General features: G+C 38.7%; 1 protein-coding gene across 1 annotated transcript in view; it reads left to right on the plus strand.

The window, feature by feature from the left end:
* The first annotated feature begins 828 nt into the window (after positions 1 to 828).
* Positions 829 to 26417, plus strand: part of MYO16 (myosin XVI) — a 617076-nt gene continuing 591487 nt past the window's right edge. The window contains exon 1 of the mRNA XM_015121440.3: positions 829 to 1163. The gene's annotated coding sequence lies outside the window, so the exon portion shown is untranslated. The remainder of the gene's footprint in view (positions 1164 to 26417) is intronic.

Here is a 26417-nt window from a genome sequence, read left to right on the forward strand (position 1 = left end):
TTGCATGGGTATTTTGACTGTCTGAACTCTAAAGTGAAAATGCCAAAATCTTGACTTCTGTGGGGAAGTTTTTTCTTCCTGTACATGGCGTCTCTCTTCTTAAATTAGCTCTAATTGTTTTATAGATACATATGGATTTCTTTCAGGGACCAGTCACAGAAGCCTGGAATATCCAGATTGGAAATTCACAGTTTATATTGGCTTTATTAGTTTTGCTCCAGTTTTCTTAGTAGTAGTAGGCTGATTTAATTCATTCCACAAAATTGAATGGATTAATGGAATCAGGTCAAATCTCCCCAACCCACATGGCTGGAAGAGCCTGACTTACAGCTTGCTCTTGAGTTAAAAAAAAAAAAAAAGTTCCTTCAAAAATAGTTTTGCATATTATATAAGGTTACATCCCTAAGTGATTAACTAGCTCAGTGAAGGTAGTTCCGTTCTTTTAGTGGAAGGCTAATCGGGTCTCTAATACCCCAGGCAGCCGCTCCCCTGCAGATGCTCAAGTCCCTCTTGGCTCTCTAATCAGTAGACACTCAGCCCCTTCTCCACCTGCCGGGAGTGTTTTGACAGAAAGCAAGGACTTGGCCCTAAGCAGCCTCTGATCCCTCCAATAAATAACACTGCTGATCTTCACCCTCCTCTTCTGTCTGCCGCGCTTCAACGCCAGTCCTTCTGTGTAAACCTTTAACTTTTTTTATTGTGTGGATTTTAACGTTCATTGTGGTGGCGACTTTGAGTGGTTTTACAGATAAAAAGGAGTGCACATGTCAGAGTTCAATGCAAATTCAGAAATTAAGTCTTTTTTTTTTTTTTTTTTTTTTTTTTTTACCTTGAGCAGGCTAAGGCTTCCCTGTTAATTAAAGAGCTGCACTCCAGCTCTCCAGTCATAAAAGGACAGCAGCCAACCGCTGTGGGCTGAATTTGGGGCTGCCTTTGAGTCAACCTGAGCTGATGTGTTTTCTGGAATGACTTTTTTGCTTTTAAAGTCGATCTGCAGGAATCGGCCTCATCAGCTGTGTGTGTTGAGAGGTGGGGACGGGGGAGGGATGTGTCAGACTCTGAGCGTGGACCAGAACTGCGCCTAGAGACTTTCAGTGAAAGCAGAGGAGAGATTTCCAAAGGTTGTATTTTCCTTCTGGTTGGAGCCTCTCATCCACATTGTGGTAAGTGGGTCAGCTCTGGTTCACTTTTCCTTTTAGAAGAACAGGAGAAATCCATGCAGAATTAACTCTGAATTTTCCACGAGTGAATTTAAGTTCCCTTGTTTTAACTTTAAAATGTGCATATGTCAGTATCAAAACCTTTTTCTTTGCTTTGCTTTTTGTTTTTGCTTTCTGATAGCTAGATTCAGCTCAGTCTAATTCAATCATTCTCTTTAAAATTTTAACTCTAATTAAAGCTAAAAAAAGTCCCAATTCTGAAAGTCTTCGTGAGTGAAGAGGAAATATTGAAAAGTTTTGAAAAACAGACAGAAAAGTGATTTTCTCAGGTAGAAATGTTTTAGCAAAATCTTGTGTACAATTTAAGATTGAAGCTTATAATAGAAAATAGTATTTTTTCTTATTCAAGAGCACATACACATACATTTTAAATCCGTGTATGGTATGTGTCATACAATTAAAACTGACACCATTTTTTACAATATGTGATGTGTTTTGTGTATATCATATTTTCACAAAGCATAACGTACTTTTGGTAGAAACAGTGTTTGTGTGAATTTTTCAGCGTTGACAATATTTTTTTACAAAGCAATTGCTACCATTTGATAGAAGAAATAAAACCTAGTGTTCGATCAGCAGGGTGACTAAGGTTACAATAATCTGTATGTTTCAAAAAAGAAGAGAATAATTCAAATATTTCTAGCATAGAGAAAAGACAAATACTTAAATTGATGGATCCCAAGTACAGTGATTTGATTTGTAAAAATTAAATGAATGTATTAAATTATCACATGTACCCTGAAACTATATATATCTGTTATGCATCAATAAAAATTTTCTAAGTTAAAAAATAATAGCCATCATTTATGAATGCTTCCTTTATTCAGATATTAATTCTTTATATGCATTATTTCACTACATGCTTACAACAAACTCATGTGTTAGACATTTTTGTTACTCTCTTAAGATATATATTTATAGCAAAGTGATAACTACACATGGTTAAAATAAACCAAATGATACTGAAAGTTCATAAGGAAAACCTACAATCTCTTTGCCCCATAACTATTCTTACCTAGTTTTGCACCCCAGAGCAAAACATTTAACTATTTATGTCTTTAGATTTGGAAGGATTTACCTCCAGATTCCTAAATAATATGGCAAGTGTGCAATTTTTTTTTTTTTTTTTAGATACTGTCTTATTGATATCCTGCTATTATGGATAGGGATTCAGCTCATCCTACACCACTCTCCATCTCCTATCACCCCATTGTGTTTAATATATACACGTAACTTAGTTTTTCTCCTGTCGGTCACATTGGTAACTTCAAAACCCTTAAGCCTGTATTTATTGTTCTATCAGCTATAGACAGTATTTCTCAACTCATTTTATAAAATGCAATTGGTAGTTCTTCTGCCCTCTCCTGCCCTGCCATTCCCCTCTACTTTCCAATTTTGATCAGCCATGGCTTGCTTTTGGTCAGTTTGAAACATACAAAGTTGCTGATGTGTGATTACTGGCGGTTTCATGCAGTCATGGTCAAGGTAAAAACATTAGGTTGTGTTTCATAACCATTGTAAGGTCTTCTATATCTGTGGGATGGTTTCAAGATGGAAAACCAATTCATGTTATTTATAATATTGTAACTCTATGTTTGTGTTTATAAACAGGGATGCATAATAGAAAAGATAACTTTTTCTTCTTTACCAGCTCTTATTGCAAGTGAGAAGTTGCCTTAGAATAATTATCCTGTTGAATAGTCCACCATTCCCTACCCATGACTGCTCCACTGCTGAAAATACCATTAGTACCGAAAAGGTGAATCACCAGCACCTTGGAGATAGCTGCTTTAGTGAGACATATGGGAAAGGGGTCAGAGATCGGCATCAGCATTACTTTCATTTCTTTATTCTGCAAATATTTATTCAGCACCTGCCATGAGCCAGCGATTGTGCAACAGGGCACAGAGTGAATCACACAGCAAATCTGATTCCTGCCTTCAAGTTGCTGACACTTTAGTGGTAGTAATTTGCATATGGCTTTCCACAAATAAACATTGGAGTGATGGAGAGAGAGAGAGACACAGACAGACAGACAGACAGACAATACTAAACTTCTCACCTCTAGTACAGAAATAGTAAAATTCTTATTTGTATTAAGTGATCTGAAAGATTTTATTTTATTTTATTTTTTATTATACTTTAAGTTCTAGGGTACATGTGCACAACGTGCAGGTTTGTTACATATGTATACTTGTGCCATGTTGGTGTGCTGCACCCATCAACTCGTCAGCACCCATCAACTCATCATTTACATCAGGTATAACTCCCAATGCCATCCCTCCCCTCTCCCCCCTCCCCATAATAGGCCCCAGTGTGTGATGTTCCCTTTCCAGAGTCCAAGTGATCTCATTGTTCAATTCCCACCTATGAGTGAGAACATGCGCTGTTTGGTTTTCTGTTCTTGCGATAGTTTGCTGAGAATGATGGTTTCTAGCTGCATCCATGTCCCTACAAAGGACATGAACTCATCCTTTTTTATAGCTGCATAGTATTCCATAGTGTATATGTGCCACATTTTCTTAATCCAGTCTGTCACTGATGGACATTTGGTTGATTCCAAGTCTTTGCTATTGTGAATAGTGCTGCAATAAATATACATGTGCATGTTTATTTCCATATTTTTAAGAATTAAACCTCAAATTCATATAACAAACCAAAAGTGAATTGTCTTTCCATGGTAGGACAATATTTTTAAAGGTTGTTATTCAAGTGATAGGTTGAGACTTTTTGTTTTGTTTGTTTTTTTGCTGCTACTGACAATTATGAGTTGAAAGTGTCCACTTTCTGTTACCGGACTTGCTACTTCATAGAAAAACATGGTTTCAGTGATGAAATAGGCAGCAATGAATAAGTGTGTGTTGAATTCTTATGTGATTTGCAAAGATAGGTATGATCTCCTCTTGCACCATTTTTATTCATTGGAACATAAAACTGCTTTGATTGAGATCGAGTGCAAGAAATCCATGTGTATGAACAACTGGAATGCTGAACAAAATTACCTGGGTTTATTTCTGCTTCTGTAGGTATTCTTTTCTTAAATACCTTGGAAAAACAAGGGTTGTGTTCACTCTCGGCTGTTGCTTTGTAATTCAAGTACCAGTCATAGGTCACAGTCTGCTTATAGCTAAGAAGGATGTGTACCACACAGAAGAGTGTCTGGATCATAGCACTCCGTCCGTGTGTTTGGAATTTGGAATCAGTGACGAAGTAGAGCTATCCCAATGCATAAAAAAAAAATCAAATGCCCACTGGGAGGTTTCTGTGAATTCCTAGGGAGCTAAAAATTTTTAAGTTTCCTTTTGGCGCTAAATTACTCCTCCACCAATTACTATAATTTTCTGTTTGTCTCACAGAACTCACATGCTTTCCCAGTTTTGGGTTGAGAGAGTTTGGACATGAAATGAGGTCCTTTCTTTGTACCCTTGTACAGGCATGGAAAGAAAAGTAAACAACAGAAAATCCATTCACAAAGGCCACTTGTGAGCATAGCAGACTTTATGCAAAGTTTAGGAAAATTTTCTTCAATTCCATGTCCAGTAATTTGGCCCTCCATTTGCACAGTCATCCATTGTATTTTCAGACACACCCCCAGGTCTTATTTGTACAAACACAATTATTCAGCTGAAAAAAGTCAGCAGTACTTCTCTAATTACTCCTATTTACCCTAATCCTTGACTTTTTAAGATTACATTTTCTTGGACTCTGATTCTGATGCAAAACTTTTGCCAACATTGCCCCGAGAGAGTGTAAGGGTAGGGGAAATTTGATCAACAAAGATTGTTCAAGAGTTTCTGATTATGTCAGACAAAACTGCGTTTGCACTTTGGCTCTGATATTTACTGATCACTGGCATTGATTAATTTGCTGAACTTCTCTCTAAGCTGCAGCCTTCTTGTATGAAATGTGGGTAATTATAACATTTTACCTACTACATAGAGCTGTGAGCATTGAAATAACACAGTGCATCAAAGGTGCTTAGCATAGTGTCCAGTACCTGGTAAGAAGCCAATAACTTTCCTTTGTTAACATTGTATTTATTAACGCTGCTACTGTTGACCCTTATACATTCAGAATACTTTAGGTTCCATCAATCATCTTTAGAAATTTTTACTACTATAGAATTTACTACATATAAAAATAGTTCCCTAGGAGAGAAACAAAACTAAAAAACAAAAGGTAAATGGTGGGGAAACCATACCCTAGAGCTAGTGTCATGACTGAACTATTTCACTCTCTCTTAGAAATTCTAGGACTTTGAAGTAAAAATACTTTGAAACTTAGCAACCATGGTATGAACAAGAACACTGTTTTTTCTTTCATTTTATGGTTGCTTTTGCAAAATTTAGTAAATGTATCCCATAACAGACCTGTTAGTGATAACAGTCTTGCCTTAAATGCTAACCATTTATTTATTTTACTATGGTGTTTTAAAAGTAAATAAGCTTTTTCAACTTTATATTTTCCAGCAGATCTTACTGAAAATGGGCTTATTTTTATGCCACTTTTCCTCATGAAGATTTTTTTTTTAATTTTACAGAAAGAAATATGAAGAGAGAGAGAAAAAAGTAATCCCAGGTCCTTTATACTTGAGGGCTTCTTGTGTGGCTTTGAACCCAGCAGGTAGAGTGTTCTGACCCATATAAAAGCCTTACAAAGGGACCACTTTTTTTGCAAGGTGGACAGAGATCACTGTGAATATGTGCTTCATTCAATGCATCGTTTCCCTTTGCAGATGTGTGTCCCATGGAGCACCGCAACTGAATTTTAAGCTTTTAAAAGTAACATCTCGTATTTGAAGAATTTGGACTGTGTTGTGAGAAAGGGGAAAATTAGAGAGCTTCCTGAAACCTGTTAGAGAATTTCCTGTTATTTATTTTAACTGTACACCACCAGCAGAGTGATTATTTGAACTTTCAATAGGTTCCATGCCAATAGATATTTAAAAAAAAATGAGAAGGAACATAATTTTAAATCACATATATATATTTATATAAAAATTATATGCAGAGGAAACAAAGGGGAAAACCAAATTAATTATTCTCTACTTAAAGAACTATAAATTATATGATCATCTGAAACTCAGATTGTGGACTAGACAGTTTGTTTCTTTTTAAATATGACAACATAGTAATTTTTTTTTTCAAGTGTCAAGATGATTCTAAATTCTTCCACGCAGAGTATATGAGGAGGCTGTGTCCAGAGAAGTTATAAGATAATCCTAGGGACCCAGAGGCTATGCACATTCACCTGCATCCCAGACCTTTGTGCCAACATCCAATCCCACCCTGAGCGTAGTCCTTCATATTTCTAGTCCTTGTATTTAGAATAAGGCAAGGTAGGCAGTGGGTGAACACTGCTGAGTGTTTGGTTATGTGACCTTTATGTTGTCTTGAGGCAGTTTACCAAGACATTCAGGAGCCTACAACATCTCCTCAGGCCTCTCAAATTGGGAGAGTATGACTTTGAAATTGGTGCTCTTGATTCTTTCAACCTGCTGTTGACTGAATGTTTGTGACTCAACCAAATTCATATGTTGAACTGAAACCCCCAATGTGGTCACATTAGGAGGTTGGGCCATTGGGAGGTGAGGAAGTCATAATGGTGGGGCCATCATGATGAGATTAGTGCCATTATAAGAAGACATACTAGAGTTTTTTCTCTCTCTCATTGTTATGTGAGGATATGATGAAAAAACAGCCAAGGAAGAATTCCATCACTGGACACCAGGCCTGCGTGTGCCTTCATCCCAGACTTTCCAGCCTCACAACTCTGAGAAGTACATGTTTGTGATTTAAGCCATGTGGCCTCAGGCATTCTCTTTTAGGCCCCTGACTGGACTGAGGCACCACCCACACAGGCATACAGCATTTCATCAGTTTTTATAAGATGTAGACCTCTTGCACCTTTGGTTCTTTGTAGGCTATTTTTCCTTTCCTTAACTCTTGCCTCTCTGATGCACTCTTTGCTAGTCATCTTCTATATAATTGTGATTTTAAAAGAATATGTGTAGATTCTTTTTTTTTTTTTTTTTTTTTGAGACGGAGTCTCGCTCTGCCGCCCAGGCTGGAGTGCAGTGGCCGGATCTCGGCTCACTGCAGGCTCCGCCTCCCGGGTTCACGCAATTCTCCTGCCTCAGCCTCCCCAGTAGCTGGGACTACAGGTGCCCGCCACCTCACCCGGCTAGTTTTTTTTTGTATTTTTTTAGTAGAGACGGGGTTTCACCGTGTCAGCCAGGATGGTCTCGATCTCCTGACCTCGTGATCTGCCCGCCTCGGCCTCCCAAAGTGCTGGGATTACAGGCTTGAGCCACCGCGCCCGGCCAAGATTCTTAAGATTATTGGTAGGAGTTTTGAAGTGTTTTGACAGTAATTTAATTTCTTCTTCCAAGGGAATTTTTTGAAAACCAACACAGTCATAGAATATGTCACTAATAAATGAAAACATTAAACTATAACCAAATATGGGGAAAAATTCACGTTATGTTGCAACTATGGCCTAGAGCCTTGCTTTTGAGAAATCAATCTGTCTTGACTTTGAAATATTAAATAAAGGCTACGTTGGAAGTAGGTGGTTTGGTCCTGCAATTTTCTGGACAATACTGAGGAATATTTTTACTCCATAAAATAGTTCAATATTTGTAGAAGAATCTTCATTTTTAAACTACCACCAATGGAATCCATTTTCCATCTCTACTCCTGCAGTTTTCTCTCATTGACTAAAAAGTTTCTACTGAATTTAGAAGTAAAACTAGAGAAAATATAACACTTGCTATGAAGTAGTGGAATAGATATGGAAAAGCATATCCTAAATTGAGGGAACATTCCTGGAGAAAGAACCTGGAAAAATGTCTAGTTTCCATTTAAGCTCTGGTTAAGCAGTATGTGGTTTGAAAGTGAAAAAATGAGCCTATTGAAAAGTATGTAATAAGTGAATATTTTGACTCAAAATCAAAAATGAATTGTAAAGGATTTGCTCTTTGTTTTAAAAAATATATTCCAAGGGAATATTTTGAGATATCATGAAACACATATCTTACCTAAAAACCAACTGAGAATTAGATTTGATGTGTGTCATGATTGTGTTGGGGATAAAGGGACAGAGGGAACAGCCAGTTTTGCTAATTAGGAAAATCCTGGACACATTGACATCATCTTACAATGTTTTGATCCATCTTGGAGGCATTAAATTGACTACTTTTCCTAATAGAGATAGTGCATGTGTTCTGAATTGTTAATTGGCTCTAAAATTAGTTATAGTTTATTTCTAAATTTAACCAAAGGTGGGAAAAAATTCATAGACTTAATCTGAAATATGTTATTCATCAATTTCATATACAACTTTGGTTTTTTATGATTTTAGATGTCAAATCTCTGAAATAATATTTATATTATCTAATGGTAATGTTTGATGTTTGGATAGGTCATTGTCTTTACATTTTAAATTTAAGCTAATTTTTTTGCTTTCAATTCATGTGATTAACTTCTTTGGATGAACTTATTAATTTTCTCTTACTCTGAGTTCATTTGAATGGCTTGTTTTATCACTTATAGCACTATCTATATTTTGCTATATTTAGCAGTTTGGTGGCTATAATTGTACCAGGTTAAATGAACAAAGGCAGTTCAATACACCATCCTGTTACAGCTGACACATATGCTTATGCTATTTTCCTGTCTCTGAGTCAAGCCTTAATACATTACTCTTTTCCAAATCTTTTTTTTTCTTAAACACTAGTGATCCTAGATCAATAACAAATACATTCAATAGACATATTGAGTGCCTGTATTAGTCTGCTATTACACTGCTACAGATAAATAGCTGAGACCAGGTAATATATAAAGTAAGATTTAATTGACTCACAGTTCTGCTTGGCTGGGGAGGCCTCAGGAAACTTACAATCATGGTGGATGGGGAAGCAAATACATCCTTTTTCACAAGGCAGCAGGCAAGAGAAATGCAAAGCAAAGGAGGAAGAGCCCCGCCTAAAACCATCAGATCTCATAAGAACTCACTCACTCTTACAAGAACAGCATGGAGGAACTACCCCCATGATTAATCACCCCCCATGAGGTCCCTCCCCCAACAGTGGGAATTACAATTTGGATTGCAATTTAACATGAGATTTGGGTGGGGATACAGAGCTAGACCATATATATCAGTGCCTATACTGTGTATAACCTAATGAGGCATACTAGGATATTTTGGTGAAAAAGACACCCCTGCACCAAGGAACTAAATCTGAAACTTCCTTTTGGGAAAGCCAGGCAAGGACTAAAATACTGACTTGTAATATTTGAAAAAAGAATGCTATAGTAAGACCAAGGAAATGAAGTAATGTTTAGAGAAGTGTAGGCGAAAATCATAGTGAGTGAATGTGGCCATTTATTGCAATGGTGATAGCACAAAAGAACTAGCAGAATGATCAAACCAAAGTTGAGATGCTAGTGGAGAAATTCTTGACAATACTAGCTCAAATATTAACATTGGAGTTGACTTGAATTATTTTGAATTATTAAATTATTAAATATAAAATATTAAATTATTTTGAATTATTAAAGTTATCTTTAATATATAAGTTCAGGTCCTGGATTCTGAACTTTTCTATCATAAATGTTAGTGTAATGCTTGATTTTTCTGATTTTGATGAATATTCCTTTAGCTGATTTTTATTTTATGGAAGGATTTTAAATAAGCACTTACCAACTTAATTGCAACTGTGTTTCTGTTTTCCTCACTACGTTGTCAGCCTTAGGGGGCAAGTACAATGTCTGTTTTTCCACTTGTATACCTCTGCACAGTTCATGGTAATAGGTATCATATAATTGAATAAATGGCTGGATGCATAGATGGATGGATGGATTGGTGGTTGTCTAGATGGATGAATGAATTTGGAATGCCCCAGCAGGATGATCCACTTTTGAAATATTCTATCCATGTGTAAACATTTCTACTTTTTCAGAAATTATCAGTGGAGTGTTCCATGGGAAACAAACCATATCTGGTAGTGGCAATGGGTTCTGATAATAAGCAAAGCCCTTGTATCCTTTTTCATAGTCCTGTATCACAGTTATATGCGTGTTCAGTTTTATATGATCATTTCTTAAAGGACTGACTCTTAGACATAATATAGACGCCTGTGAAAGAAGTATATTTGAAAGCTAAGTATAGCCATGAGTGCCAAAAATGTAATTACCTCTACTTTTAAGGAGCCCATCTTAGTAATCTATCTTTGTTTATCTTACAGGAGTACTCATCATCTGATTTGCTCCATGTGAAAAAAAAAATCCCTTCCAATGTCCAAGTATCCTGCAATATTGTAGGGTATTGATATGGTCTGCCTCTGTATCCCCACACAAATCTCCTCTTGAATTGGAATCCAAATTGTAATTTGGATGAGGGTCCACGTGGGAAGGTTGGGTGAGGGTCCACGTGGGAAGTGATTGGATCATGGGGGTGGTTCCCCCATGCTGTTCTCGTGATAGTGGGTGAGTTCTCATGAGATTGATGGTTTTATAAGGGACTATTTCTCCTTCACTTTGCACTTTTCTCACATGCCATCATGTGAAGAAGGACTTGTTTGCTTCCGCTTCTGCCATGATGGTAAGTTTCCTGAGGCCTCCCCAGTCATGCAGAACTGTGAGTCAATTAAACCTCTTTCCTTTATAAATTTCCCAGTATGGGGTATTTCTTCATAGTATTGTGAAAATGAACTAATACAGTAAATTAGTACCAGGGTAGTGGGGCACTGCTATAAAGATATCTGAAAATGTGGAAGTGACTTTGGAACCGGGTAACAGGCAAAGATTGAAACAGTTGGGAGGGCTCAGAAAAATATTGGAAAATGTGGAAAAGTTTGGAACTTCCTGGAGACTAGCTGAATCATTCTGACTAAAATTCTGATAGTGATACGGAAAATGAAGTCCAGGCTGAGGTAGTCTCATGATGGAGATGAGGAACTTCTTGGGAACTGAAGTAAAAGTCACTCTTGCTATGCTTTAGCAAGGAGACTGATGGCATTTTTCCCCTGCCCTAGAGATCTGTGGAACTTAAACTTGAGAGAGATTATCTGAAATTGGCACTTATGTTTAAAAGGGAAGCAGAGCATAAAAGTTTGGAAAATTTGCAGTGTAATGATGTGATAGAAAAGAAAAAATCAATTTTCTGGAGAGAAATTCAAGTCTTCTGCATAAATTTGCATATGTAATGAGGAGTCAAATGTTAATCACCAAGACAATGGGGAATTTGTCTCCAAGTCATGTCAGAGACCTGCTCAGCCCCTCTCATTACAGGCCCAGAGGCCTAGGAGGCAAAAATGGCTTTCTGAGTCAGCCCCAGGGTCCCCTTACTCTGTGCAGTCTCAGGACATGGCAGCAGGTGTCTCAGCTGCTTCAGCTCCAGCCATGGGTAAAGACCAAGGTACAGTTCGGACCATTGTTTTAGAGGGTGGAAGTCTCAAGCCTTCCACATGATATTGGTCCACTGGGCACACGGAAGTCAAGAATTGAGGTTTGGGAACCTCCACCTAGATTTCAGAGGATGTATGGAAATGCCTGGATATCCAGGTAGAAGTCTCCTGCAGGGGTGGAGCCCTCATGGAGAACCTCTGCTAGGGCAGTGTGGAAGGGAAATACGGGGTTGGAGTCCCCACACAGAGTCCCCATTGGAGCACTGCCTAGTGCAGCTATGAGAAGAGGGCCACCGTCCTCCAGACCCCAGAATGGTAGATACACCAACAGCTTGCACTGTACACCTGAAAAAGCAACAGACAATGCCAGCCCATGAAAACAGGGAGGCGAAGGGGTAGAAGGAGCTGTACCCTGCAAAGCCACAGAGGTGGAACAGCCCAAGCCCATGGAAGCCTACCTCTTGTATTAGTGTGACCTGGATGTGAGACATGGAGTCAAAGGAGATTGTTTGAGAACTTTAAAATTTAATGATTGCCCCATTGGACTTTAGACTTTCATGGGGGCTCTAGCCCCTTTGTTTTGGCCAACTTCTTCCATTGGAACCGGTGTACTTACCCAATGCCTGTATCCCCATGGTATCTAGGAAGTAACTAACTTGCTTTTGGTTTTACAGGCTCATAGGAGGGAGGGTTTGCCTTGTCTTAGATGAGACTTTGGACTTGGACGTTTGGGTTAATGCTGGAAAGAGTTTAGACTTTGGGGAACTGTTGGGAAAGCATAATTGTGTTTTGAAACTTGAGAAATATGAGATTTTGGAGGAGACAAGAGTGGAATCATATGGTCTGGCTTTGTGTCCTCACCCAAATCTTATCTTGAATTGTAACCTGGATTGTAATCCCTACGTGTTGGGGAAGGGGCCATGTGGGAGGTGACTAGATCATGGGGGTGGTTCCCCTACGCGTTTCTCATGACAGTGAGTGAGTTATGAGATCTGATGGTTTTATAAGGGGCTTTTCCTGCTTCTCTTAGCACTTCTCCTGTGCCATATGAAGAAGGACATGTTTCCTTCCCCTTCTGCCATCATTGTACATTTCCTGAGGCCTCCCTAGCCATGCACAACTGTGTGTCAATTAAACCTCTTCCCTTTATAAATTACTAAGTCTTGGGTATGTCTTCATAGCAGCAGGAAAATAAACTAATACAGTAAATAACAAACTAATACATGTACTTGCTCCCAGACTCTTAGAGGGGTAGCGTTGGTATAGAAAGAATGGAACCCCCACACCTCCACTGCCTCTTGTGGAACTTTTTGGGACTGAACTCAGTGTGCTCACACTTTCTCCAAAGCCAGCCAATGACACCAGGGAGCTACGTACCTTGTCACCCTCTACTGTCCTTCCAGCTGCCATGCTTCTGCTAAACCTTAACTACTGGTTGTTCTCTTAGGGTTTCACCCCTCTCTTCTCTCTTGTTCCTGTTCTCTGATCTTACAGTGCTCTCCCTCAGCTCAATCTCAGCATGTCTAAAAACTGCCCATTTTAAAAATAAGCAGTGTAAACATCATCAAGCTTCCCTTGATTTTCTCAGCTAGTCGGGATCTCTTTCCCACAGCACTTTGTAATTCTAACGATCGATAATTATCACTTTCAGTTTTGCAGATTTCTGGAAACTCTGATTTTAGTTTCTGTCACTGTTTTGGAAGCTTCACATGATCATTTTAGTTGTGCACATAGACCTAGGGCTGCATCTAAATGTGACCTTTATTGCATGCATCAGGGGCCTGTTATCCAGCCTTTGTAGCTCCTGGTGGCATGGCTTCTGCCTTTGCCCTGCTCCCCTGTAGCTATGTGGGTGTTTTCTTGGTTCCTCTACTAATAATTTGCCATTATATACGAGTGACCCATGCTGTACACTCTGCCCAGGCGCCTTCCCCAACTAGTGCTGATTCATCGTGCACACCTCGTCTAAAGCTTTCTCATCAGACCTGGCTGGAACCCTCCCTCGCACCCCCACAGCTAAATTCCACCATTCCTGTTCTTCTCTTTCATCTTAACCTATTCCTGACTTCCATAGTATTTTTCATAAATGCTATCTATATGTTAAACATAACAAATACACACATACATATATATACACACATAGAAATACGTATATATCTATGCAGAAACAAATGTCTGAACCCACTTACCCACAAATTTTTTTTTTTTTTTTTTGAGACAGAGTCTTGCTCTGTTGTCCAGGCTAGAGTGTGGTGGCACGATCTCAGCTTACTGCAACCTCCGCCTCCTGGGTTAAACTGATTCTCCTGCCTCAGCCTCCTGAGCAGCTAGAATTACAGGAATGCACCACCACGCCAGGCTAATTTTTTGTGTTTTTAGTAGAGACGGGGTTTCACCATGTTGGCCAGGCTGGTCCCAGATTCCCAATCTCAGGTGATCCACCCACTTCAACCTCCCAAAGTGCAGGGATTACAGGTGTGAGCTACCCCACGATGATATTTTTGAAAGTATATCCTTGTAACCAAACTCAATGTAAAAAAATTTTTTAAATCTTTATTTCTTGAAGGACATTGAAAGGGACCCAATGTGTGACCCCAGCAACACTCTTCACAATCTCTCTTCCTCACTGCCTTATTTTCCATAGGCAGGTTCAGCACCTCTCACTGGCCCACAACTCAAGCCTCTGCAGGCCAGCCCAGGAAGCTATTGGGTCCCTGGAAGGTTCCTCCTCATTCTTCTCATGGCCTTCTCCTGTGCTTTCTCCCTGATCTGCCCAGCCCTTCTTCTTCTTCTGTATCACCCACAGCTGGGGCTGCAGCTTTTGCACTGGGGAGAAAGGGCTAGAAATGGGTGCAAAGTCAAAGGGGGATTCAGAAAAAGGGAAGATGGTGGGAGTGCTCTCAGGCCCCTGGGCCACCATGGTTCCTTAACACTTAGCCTTTCTCTAGATGGTGAGTCCCATGAGGGCAGGGCCCGGGTCTGTTCTGTTCACAGCACATACACCAGCGAGGTGCCTGGCCCCAAACAGGTGCTCAATGATATCAGCCAAGTGAATGAATGAAGGAACAATTTTGAAGTCATTAAGCTGATGAGTAAATGTAGTACTGAACGAAAGACACTAGAGGGAGATCAGAGAAGGACTTTAGCAACATGAGCACAGTAGAAGCCAAGATTTAGCTGTGTTTGACAGCATGGAAATTTCATTTCTGCTTCTTTGTCTTCAATTTAAAAAATTTAAAAAATAAAAGTAAATTATATAGATAGATAGATTTATTTATTTATCTGAACTGAATCCGATCCAAATCCTTTCTGTTTTTAATATAGGTCATGATGGCCCTACCATTTGTAGAATAATGTTAAGACTGTAGACAGACATTTTAAAAAGATACTTATTTGAGTAAAAGCCTCATGGAATGGCCCTGAATAAACAGATTGGCTAGAAGGAACACCACTAACAGTCATCTGAAAGGATGAATCATGGACACCTGAAAGAGCACTGGGGAGGAAAACACTGGGCCCGAAACGAAATTGTCAGATCTTCCTGACAATTTCATAAAGTATATAGGAGAAACAAGAAATTATTTAGGAATAAACAGAATAAAGTTCATGTGAAGCTCTGGGACTGACTGACTGTTCCACCTGAAACAGGTATCCAGGCTTACTCTTTCTTCAGCCTTGACAATCACCTCCCTCGACGTTGTTTGTCCATCTCTAAAATGGACTAACAGTAGTACGGAGTTTGTAGGATGAGAATGTGGCAAGGATTAAAGGAGACAGCGCACATAAGGACTAACACAGGGACCGGACCAGCACACACATAGTCAGAATGTACTGTGCACGCTCCGTTGAGGCCTTTCTGTGAGATTGATTAAATTTACTAACATTTGCCTGCCTCAGCCGTTTCCTCTCTTGGGCTCTTTTTTAATGATTATGCTGCACTAGAAATTTTTTCTTCGACTGAACTTCAAAATATTTGGGACCTGGAGCGCTTTGTGGGCGAAGGTACTCTTCTCTTATTGTTGAAATCCTCCTGCATGTTGGTTCATCTGGAGAAACAGAAAGACAAGGGCCCCGCCCTGGTTTATAAAGAAGCATAGAGCACAGTGCTACTCTAAAATCATTTCAAATTGCATGCATAGGTGCTGATGGAAGCGTGCGATGTCGAAGTTATACAAGCATTTTAAGTTCAGCCACATTCATGCTGCCATTTATAGTAAATCCTCCTTCTTATATTTGCTTTATTCTTGGCTGCAGTATTGTTGGATCTGGCAGAGACTCTGATAAGCAAATGGCCAAGAGCTATCTTAACAAGGAAGAGGTGACCTTGAGGCAGAAGAGAGGAGGAGAGCTGAGAGAAACAAGTAGGTAGAATTGCAGAATGGTTAAAAAGAAAAAAAGGAGCTCTTGCCTTTACTTTCAGCTTGTCTGTATTAGTGCTCTTTTTCCTCTGGATAGATAAGTCTACCGGAAGTTCATTTACAGATGCTTCAGTAAAAAATTAAGTTGACTCATAGTAATAAAAGAGATGACAGGGAAGTCTTCAGTGGGTGCAAAAGCCATAATATTTTGAATGATGAATTCTTATATGAATTTAAAAATTAAAGATAGCCATTAGGTATCACATATATCATTTTGAAAATGATGTCGTGTATTCTGTCTAAATTTGAAAGAGGTGAGGTATCACTTCAAAGATTTGAGTCCATGTAATTTAGCTTTCCATAAGTAAGAGTAAATCAACATAAAATGTAAAGAGACAACAGCATAGTAAGATCTTACAGCCTTTTAGTTTTAAAGACCTGGGTGGTGGACCTGGTCTATTGTTTTCAGTTGCGTTACATCACAATAAAAAGGAAAAAAAAAAAGGACCTTAAAAATGAATCAAATTAATCATTTTAAAAAGTTCTAAATTGGAAGTCACACTGAAACAAATGAAAAAGGAATTAATTTGGAACTACTAGAAAAATAACATGTAGCCAGTATTGGATTCAGTTCAATTTCAAATCAGAACAACTTTTATGTTTTACCATCTGCCTCAGCAAGAGCCTTATAAAATTTGAACACTACAGTCTTTAGAGATTCACATATGAGGAAAGCTTTTTAAAGACCATTTGATGAATATAAAACCAGAATAAATAATGTTGGTGCTTGTCCATAAATAGAGTTAGTAATTAGTGATTACTGAAAAGATAAGTCACATCTGTCATATCATGGGCTCAGATATTCCATTTGAACTTCTGCCCTCTACACAGTCCCACAGTAGTCCAGTTAAATGGTCTTCTGACTCATGGTAGGTAAGCAAATTGAGACTCAGAGAAGACAAGCCAGGGGACTGTGTCCCTCCAAACTGTAAATTGGGAAAAAAAAAAAAAAATGAAATTGAAGCTATAGCTCTAAACTGTTGGATTTAGGCATAATACTTATTTTTAAAAACAGGCAAGAAGCATGAAACAGAAACAACTTCTTTCTGCAAAATGCTTGTGTTCTAGTTATGTATTGAGATGAGGTAGATAGAAGGCAGGTAATGTTCTGACAAAGTAGACTCTACTTTCTTCACATATGCATGCATGCATGTGCATATTTGTGAGACTTGAATCACTTGTTAGCTTTACTTTATGGATAAGATATGAACATTTTATTTGCCCATTTAGTTGACTCTTCTGCAGCTCCTCTGGACATACACTGTAACATATGTGCCTTTTACAGTCCTGTGTCTTGCATGTTGCCTGCTTAATGAGTTAGTGAATGCTTAAGGAAAGGAATCCTCAACAAGGAAAAAGGGAAAAAAAGAGACAAGATGCTGATTTTAGAAAAAAAGTGATAATATCATTGACTCAAGGTTTTACTGAAGCTAATCATTTTAAGAAAATATAAGATTCTACAGGAGGCAGGATGCTTGGGTGGTAGACACTAATAAGACAGATCCAGCTACTGTCTACACAGTCTTGACAGAAATGCCTTCAGGTTTAAAAATTCTAAATCACTAACTGTTTATTGATTTAACATTTAACATGTGCCAGCTACTCTGACTGGGTTAAAATGTCAAACAAGATATGGTCCTTGCCCAAATGGAGTTCACAGGAAACACTCGAGGAAATAAATAAATGGATTATAAAGTGACAGATGCTGAGATAGTCCCAGCACTACACAAAGCAGGGCTCAGAGGAAGGAGCACCATCTATCAGGGTGGGGTTGGGAGGTGTAGTCTCTGACTTTCGACAACACATTCCCATTTCCTCCTTTCAGACTATGAGAAATGTAACTCATCAAGAGTTATACCTAGTTTACGTTCTTGCTGCCCTGTTAGTAGAGCCTGCCTTCCCTGCTAAATGAGAAAATAAACCAAGAAAATTATTTCAAGAACTAGGTCTTGAAATTAAACCAGTATGCAACTTGGGGAGATGTAGCCAGGTTAAGGAGAAGGGGTCATTCCAACACAAAGACTCTGAAGCCAGAAATAGCACTTCATGTTTGAAGACGATATAGTGTTTAGGGAGTGGAGCTGAGATGAAAGAGACAAGAAGTAAAGCTAACTGAGCTTGTCAGATAAAGTTTATGGCTTGGAAAGATGGGATTGATTATGGTCACACTTTAAGGTCAAGAAAACAAATTGGGCACATTGTCTTAAGAGGGCTAAAGTTTAATTGAATTTGATTAAAATATAAAAAGGAATTGATTTTCGCATTTTCTGAATATGGTAGGGCTCATTTGTGTGTCTGGGAAATCTACATAATCTTTCTGGATTTGACATTCTGTCTGCCTGTAAAAACATTGGAAATATGTAAATGAGTGATTGTATCTAAATGTGTCCTCAATTCTGGATATGCTTAAGACATTCTAAAATTTATCTTTACTTGTCTCCTCTTTTTATTTCTTGATATCTAGTTAGGTAACATGCCCTCCTGGTTATGTTCATGGAAGTTATCCTTTCACGTGTAAGAAGCCACCTTCAAAACTTAGTGTCATAATACATGAAGAAGGATCACTTCCCAGTCATTCCATGCAGCCAGAATGCCCTTATCCCCAAACCAAAGACATTCCATAGAAACTATAGACCAAGGTTCCTTATGAATATAAAAACAAAGTATTTAACAAAATGCTAGCAAATCCTATGCAGAAACATATAGAAAGATTTATTCACTGTGACCAAGTTAGACTCATCCCAGGAGTATCAGGTTGGTCCAAGACATGAAAATCACTGAATACAATATATCATATTAACAGGCAAAGCATTACAGAAGACAAATTCATGGGTGAAGTAATACAAAAGCCAAATGATCATCTCAGTAGACTCAGAAAAATGACTTGACAAAATATAACTCCCTTTTATGATAAAAAATACTCAGTAAATAGGAAACAGAAAGATGCTTCCTGAACCTAATAGAACTTTATTCCTAAGATGAGGAACAAGACAATAATCTCTGCTGTCAACACTTCAATTCCATAACGTACTGCATGTTCTAGCCAGGGCGCTTACACAGCAAAATGAAATAAAAATAATTCAGATTAAAAAATAAGAAGCAAAATTATCTATTCTTAGATAACATGATCTTGCATATAGAAAATTATAAGAAATCCATATAAAATGTAGAACCAATAAATGAGTTCTGAATGTTTACACGATACAAGATCCGCAAACAAAACTCCATCGTGTTTTTACAAACCAGCAATGAACAACTTAAAAATGAACTTACAAAAACAATTCTAAATACAAATAGCATCAAAAAGAATAAAGTGCTTAGGGACAAATTAACAGAACAAGTGCAAGATTTGTACATTTAAAACTATAAACTATTGTTTAGAGAAATTAAAGAAGCCTTCAAAGGGAAAGACATTCTTTTCCATGGATTGAAAGACATTATATTGGAAAGATGGCAATGCTCCCCCAAAGTGGCCTATAGACAAAATGCAATCCCTACTAAAATTATAGCTGGACTTTTTGCAGAAATTGACAATCTGACCTTAAAATTAACACATAGATGCAAGATATCCAGATGACTACAAACTATCTTTAAAAAGAAAACAAAATTATAAGACTGACATATCCCAATTACAAAATTACTACAAAGCTACAAAACAATCAAAACAATGTGATACTGGTATAAAGCTGATATATAAATCAATGGGATATAATTAAGAGTCCAGAAATAAACACTTACATTTATGATCAATCAATTTTGACAACAGTGCCAAGACTATTCTACGGGAAAAGAAGAGTCTATTCAACAAAAGTTGCTGAAACAACTGAAGATCCATATGCAAAAGAATGAAGTTGGACCCATACTCCATACCATATACACAAATTAACAAAAAAATAGACCTTGGAACTAAATGCAGTTGCTACAATTATAAAATTCTTAAAAGAAAACACAGGAGTAAATTTTTGTGACCTTGGATTAGTCAGTGGTTTCTTAGACATCATGCCAAAATCATAGTGACAAAAATGGTAATTTGAACTACATTAAAATTGATAACTGTTACGTTTTATAGGTCATCATCAGAACAGTGAAAATACCACACAGAGAATGGGAGAAAACATTTGAAAATTTTATGTCTGATATGGGAATTTTTCTAAAATATTTAAAGTGACTCTTACAATATAACAATAAAAAGACAAGCAACCCAATAATAAAGGATAAAGGATGTGAATAGTATGTTTCCAAACAACATAAACAATTGATCAATAAGGAGAGAAAAAGATGATCCAAATCATTAGTAATTAAGAAAATGCAAATCAAACCTACAGTGAGATAAACTTCATACCGATAACTGGCTAAAATGTCAATCAGACAATAACAAGTGTTGACAAGGATATGAAGAAATCGAAACCCTGATACGTTGGTAGTAGAATTGTAGAATACTACACCCACTTTGGAAAAGTTTGGCAGTTCTGCAAAATTTTAAATGTAGTGTTATCACATGATCCAGAATTCTACTCCTATGTATAGTCCCAGGAGAACTGAAAACATATGTCCACACGAAAACCTGAACATGAATGAATATTCATAGCATTCTTCATAGTAGCAAAAAACCTAGAAACAACCTAAATGTCCATCTACTGAAAGAAACACACAAAATGTGGTATACCCATACAATTGAATATTGTTCAATATAAAAAGGAATGACATATTGATTCATGCTGTCAAATGTATAAACCATGAAAATATGCTAAGTGAAAAAAGTTAGACACAAAAGGCCACGTATGGTATAACCTCATTTGTATGAAATGTCCAGAATTGGCAAATCCCAGAAACAGAAAGCAGACTGATTTCCAGAGACCTTCAGATGGTTCTGGGTTTTGTTTCCAAACTAGCTCATCTACAACTGGCTACCTCCATACTAAACAATCCATTAGTATAAAAGTGAAATATGCATTTTTTTCTTTCCTGACCTGTTTAGACCATTCTGTATTGTGAATTTTCTTGCCCACCTTCCTTTCTCTGCTCCTATGGCACTGCATAAACACTTTGATTTGGCATAAACACTTTGATTTGGCATAAACACTTATATTTACATGTGGCTGATGATTTTCACAACTGCCCTCCTTCCTCCAGGAAACTATAAGTTACTGCAGAGTTGGACGCAATAATTTGTCTTCATTATCTTATCCAAGTCAACTTTTACGAAAACATTTTGCACACGCTAGTCTTTCTATAACTATTTGTTAAATTGAATATTTGAAGAGTAGCATTTTCTAGTAAAAATGTATATGTAGTAGACATTAAAGAGAAAATATGTCCACTTTCTTTGTATTTTGTGTCTAAGTACAAAACAAGTTAAGACTCTTTCAGAGGCAAATGCAATGTTCTGAGTAAGTGCAAACCCTAGTTTGCCTGGGAATTCGAATTCCTTCACCATTGTAGTCTATGCTTGAAATCATCGAGAAAACTGGATGGCATCAACTCCATTTTCTCTTTTAGCTGTTCCTCGGCCGTTTAGTGATGGGTCATATGATGATGACTTGGGAACTGAACCATGGGCAGTAATCCTTTTTCCCTTGCTCATGTGTAAACCACACTGTCAGTGAATTAAGCTGAAGATTTTATCTGTGCCCTTGAAATGTGGTTCTAGGGAATTATGGCATTCTTGGTCTGGAATTTGAATTCCTTACTTACTGCTCTAAGTGCATTAAATGTTGCAGTATTTTAGAAACTACTTACTCTTTTAAGAAAGTTGTTAGAATCCATCAGTAAGTCAAAGCAGTACAAAAGTGTAGAAAGAAAGCGTTGTTAGGACAAATTCATTTATCTCCCTATGTCTTAATTGAATATGAAAAGATAGGAAAAGGTTAGAGGAAAGATTAAGTATTGTGTACATTGTCCCCACTATAACAAAAGTGATCTGCCTAAAATGTCCTTTATTTCTGGGGCTTGAAACCTGTGAATAGCTCCCTCCCCACTATCCCCAAGATAAAATTCAAATTGCTCCTGGTGACCTGATCTCTGATTCCATTTCAGCGTGCTCTCTCATCTGCTTGCTCGTCCTTCACTCCAGGCTCCAGCCATCCCTGAACGTCTTCATTTACACAAAAGAAAGCTGTTTTCCATTCTTTCTTGCCACAGAATGTGCCATTTTCTTCAGGTTTTTGTTTTCCTAGAGCAGTGATTCTCAGACTTAGTGTGTAGCAGAGAGCCACCTGGAGGGCCTGTGAGATTCCCAAGAGCGCTGGACCCACCCCAGAGATTTGGATGCAGCACAGCTTGATGGGAGCACAGAATGTGCATTTCAAACAAGTTATGTGGGGATGCTGCTGCTGGTCCAGGGGCCACAGTTAAAATCACAGGAGTACATCACTTTTTCATACGCCCTCATTCCCTCGTTCCTTCTACGCATTCTGCAGATTTCAGGTATGATAGCTCATTTCGGCCAAATCTTATTTGATCCCTAGCAGTTGGGCAGAGGCTTTTCCGTGTATACCTGAGTGGTTTTACTCCACTTTACTATAGCACTGAACAGCCTGTTGTCAATGCCCAAATAATGTCACTGAAATGGTAAGCTCTTCATAGGCACGGGCTTTCATCTGTGCCATGGTTGTCTCTCAGGGCCTAGTGCCTGCCTGATAGTACAGGCTCCGTAAACAAAATTACTAAAGGAAAATAAAGAAGAAATAAGTGGAGACTAGGATCCATGTTCAGTCCATCTCGTGTTCTCTCTAATACCAGCAAAGGCTGTACATAGCAGAAGCCCTGCACGCATAACCAGGGACGGTTTACAGGGATCCAAGGACAAGACTTATTGAGTACCCACTAAATATGCTTATTTATTCTATTAACCTTTCCTAGATATATCATACCCAGATAATAATTGATTGTCTTTCCCTTAAACCATCCCCTTCCTCTTGCACTCTGTGTCTTCCTCCTCCACTGTCCAGTCCCTCACCAGATACACAGATGGCCCTCACCAAACACCCAAGCACCTGGAAACCTGGGCTTCTCTCTCACTTCCCAATCCTGCCAGTCTCCAGGCTATGGCTTCCTGAGGATTTACCCAGTCTGCTCTGTCTTCACTACCATGACTCCATTTCAAGCCCTCATGCTCTCTCCCCTGGACTATTATAGGAGCTTTTTAAATAAGTTTCCTTGCTGTCCATCTTGTCTCCCTCAAATCTGTTCTTCACAGAGCATCACGATTTAACTCCTCTGTTTAAAATCTGCTAACCACTCCCCATCTGCTGCAAGAGTGGTCTTAATTTTTCAGGTTAGGGATCTCTTTGAATAACTACAGACTCTCCCAAGATTCTCTGGAAGAGGTGCATGTAATTCAGGCCAGAAGAGTACCTGCAAAAAGGGGAGAAGAGACTTCCCAGCAGGAGACACTTCCTACAAGGCATTGTGCATTAAGGCTGTGGTGGCAGTGGGTGTCCTGGAACATTTGCATAGAAGATGAGAAGCAGCTAAAGTTGAGCCTATAGAGACAGACAGGAGCACCTCACAGAGTACATTGTATATGGTACGAAGGAGCTATTGCCTGGGCCAGCCACCACCTCTTCTATGCCTCCATCTTGCTTTGTCTAAGCTTACCTTTGCATTTTCCACACTGTTATAGTTGCTGATTTGCTACGCTAGGAAATCAGTTTAAGGGCAGTGACTGCCCCTTAGTTGTATCCATATGCAAAAGTATAGTAGCCTGTCAGTCAATAGTTGTTGAATGAATGAATGTAGAAAGAACCAATGCTTCTGAGTTACCTTAGTTTTACACACTTGGAAATCCTTTTCTCACTGTGTCTGTTGCTGCTATGTTATTATGTCACTATTTATAACACTTAAACAATAGATTATAATCTGTATACAGTAATACACACATATATTACATGTACAATTCAACCAATCTTAATGTATCTCTCTATATTTATACCTGTGCAACCACCACCAGATCAAAATATGAAACATTTCCATTTGTTCTAGAAAGTTCCCTAGAGCCTTTTTCCTATCAATAGTCCATTTCCCTGACTTCTATTAGCATAATTTTTACCTGTTTTTGGATTTTATGTAAATAAACAGAGTCATAAATTTGACTCTCAAAATATCCCCCATCGGATTAATGTAAGACTCTTATTTTGGTGATATTTCTCCACAACCATTGCACTACAACTTACCTTAATCCACTCAATTAACACCTACCTATTTGGCTTTAGAGATGTATATCAATATCTTCTGTGGTCTGAGTATAATTCTTACCATATTAGCAGCTTAGATGTAATTGCCAGCATTCATGATATGTTAAAAAATATTAAATGTCTACCAAATTTGCTACAGCTTAGCTACTTCATAAGAATCTAAAATTTGATTCCCTGCTGTACTCTGAAATTTCAAATATAAACATATATACCTCTTCCCTTGATAAAGTCTCACTTCCGATCTGTATCTTTTCTTGACACTTTCCTTCTCTTTACACTTTTGGTTGACTGGGGTCTGTATGTTGCAATGTCTGCCTTGATAGATACTCGAGGGTGTAAAAGTAAACATCACTGGCGGGGGGCGGTGGCTCAGGCCTGTCATCCCAGCACTTTGGGAGGCCCAGGCGGGAGGATCACGAGGTCAGGAGATCGAGACCATCCTGGCTAACACAGTGAAACCCCGTCTCTACTAAAAATACAAAAAATTAGCTGGGCGCGGTGGCGGCGCCTGTAGTCCCAGCTACTCGGGAGGCTGAGGCAGGAGAATGGCGTGAACCCGGGAGGTGGAGCTTGCAGTGAGCCGAGATCGCGCCACTGCACTCCAGCCTGGGCGACAGAGCGAGACTCCGTCTCAACAAAACAAAACAAACAAACAAAAAGAGTAAACATCATTGTACCAGCGTCATGTCAGCATTTTGAGAGGAAGCCCACGCAGGATGTAAATTAGCAGTAATAGGATGTAGCATCAGGAGGTATCACAGCCATACATCAGTGCAGCTAAACTGGCCAAGAAGAAAGGGGAAGGGGCCGAGCGGGAGGCAGTTTGCCCGCTGTGACCCTTGAACAGTTATTTCCTACTCATTTTACACAACCCCTTCTCTTCTCCACCTTCTCCTCTCCAGATGTCTCTCTTATGCGTGTCCTCCCCTCTCCCTCTCCCTCCCTATGTACACAACACCAACATGTAGGGTTGAAGGGACGATGGGCAGTGAGGAAGGTAGAAAAATGTGACAGACAGAAGAAAGGCCTGTGCTAGGAGTTGAGGGCAAATGGCATACTGGAAACCTAAGCCTAAACCACCCAGCAGGAGGGGTATTGCCCCATGATGAAAGGCATGGTGGACTCTGTAGCCTGAATGACTTGGTCAACAGAGTCATGCTCTTTTCTGGCCAAATGATTTTGAATGTCTTGCTTAGTCTTTGTGCCTCAGTTTCCTCATCTGTTAAAAAAGTATTAGTACCCACTACATTGTTCCATTTCTTAAATGAATTGATGCCTATGAAGACATTAGAATGCCTACCACATAAGAAGCACTTTTTAATTGTTTGCTATATAAGATGAAGGCTTAAGAAATGGAAGTCATTTCCTAGAAATATTCACTACGAAGCTTATTTAGAATATTCTTACTTTTTGAATAATAAATCTGAATATTTATTCTGGAAATGCTAAAGGGAATGACACTAACATATTTATTTTTTGACTACCTGAGTTTTAGGGCTGCTCTGATGTTTGACATTGAAGTCACACTGAAGAAGAGAGGAAGCAGGGATGAACCATACTAAGAGCATGCATTCATATTACTGTTTACAGGTATCCCAGCCTCATTCCCTTGATGCCAAGTCTATGGGTAGAATTTCTGGATTTTGGGCTTCTAGGGATGAGAGGTTTCCAGGATTGGCAACAATAGATAAATTAAAGAAATACTGCATTGAGTCAGATCAAGTCTACTGCATTGAGTCAGATCAAGTCCACGTTTATGAGGAAACTGTGGAAAGAAGGAAGCAGAGATAGGGATGGAGATTTCGAGACAGGAAGAGGACTTACCTTTTGGTCGATGATGATGGGACGTGCTGTCCACTTCCCACTTGTCACTGCCTCTGCTCTGACCCCAGTGCTTCGCCCTTAGGGGCCTTGGGCGGCCTCACCTTCCCAAACACACTATCCTTTCTATTTCTCCTGCTCCAATAATTTCCTGCAATATTTATGCGTTTCAGATCTAATCATCCCTCTCCTCTGCATTAAAAGCTTCCTTGTCTCTGTACGACTCATGAGAATGGACAGAGCCTCTCACCCCTACCCTGCAGCCTGGCCTCCACTTACCTCTCTAACTCACCTCTCAACTGGCTGTGCCAGGTACTATCCTTCAGCCTTGCCAAATATTTCTGTTTATTTCTTG

The sequence above is a fragment of the Macaca mulatta genome, chromosome 17, assembly GCF_049350105.2.
Source record: "Macaca mulatta isolate MMU2019108-1 chromosome 17, T2T-MMU8v2.0, whole genome shotgun sequence".
In the NCBI taxonomy this organism is placed as follows: Eukaryota; Metazoa; Chordata; class Mammalia; order Primates; family Cercopithecidae; genus Macaca; species Macaca mulatta.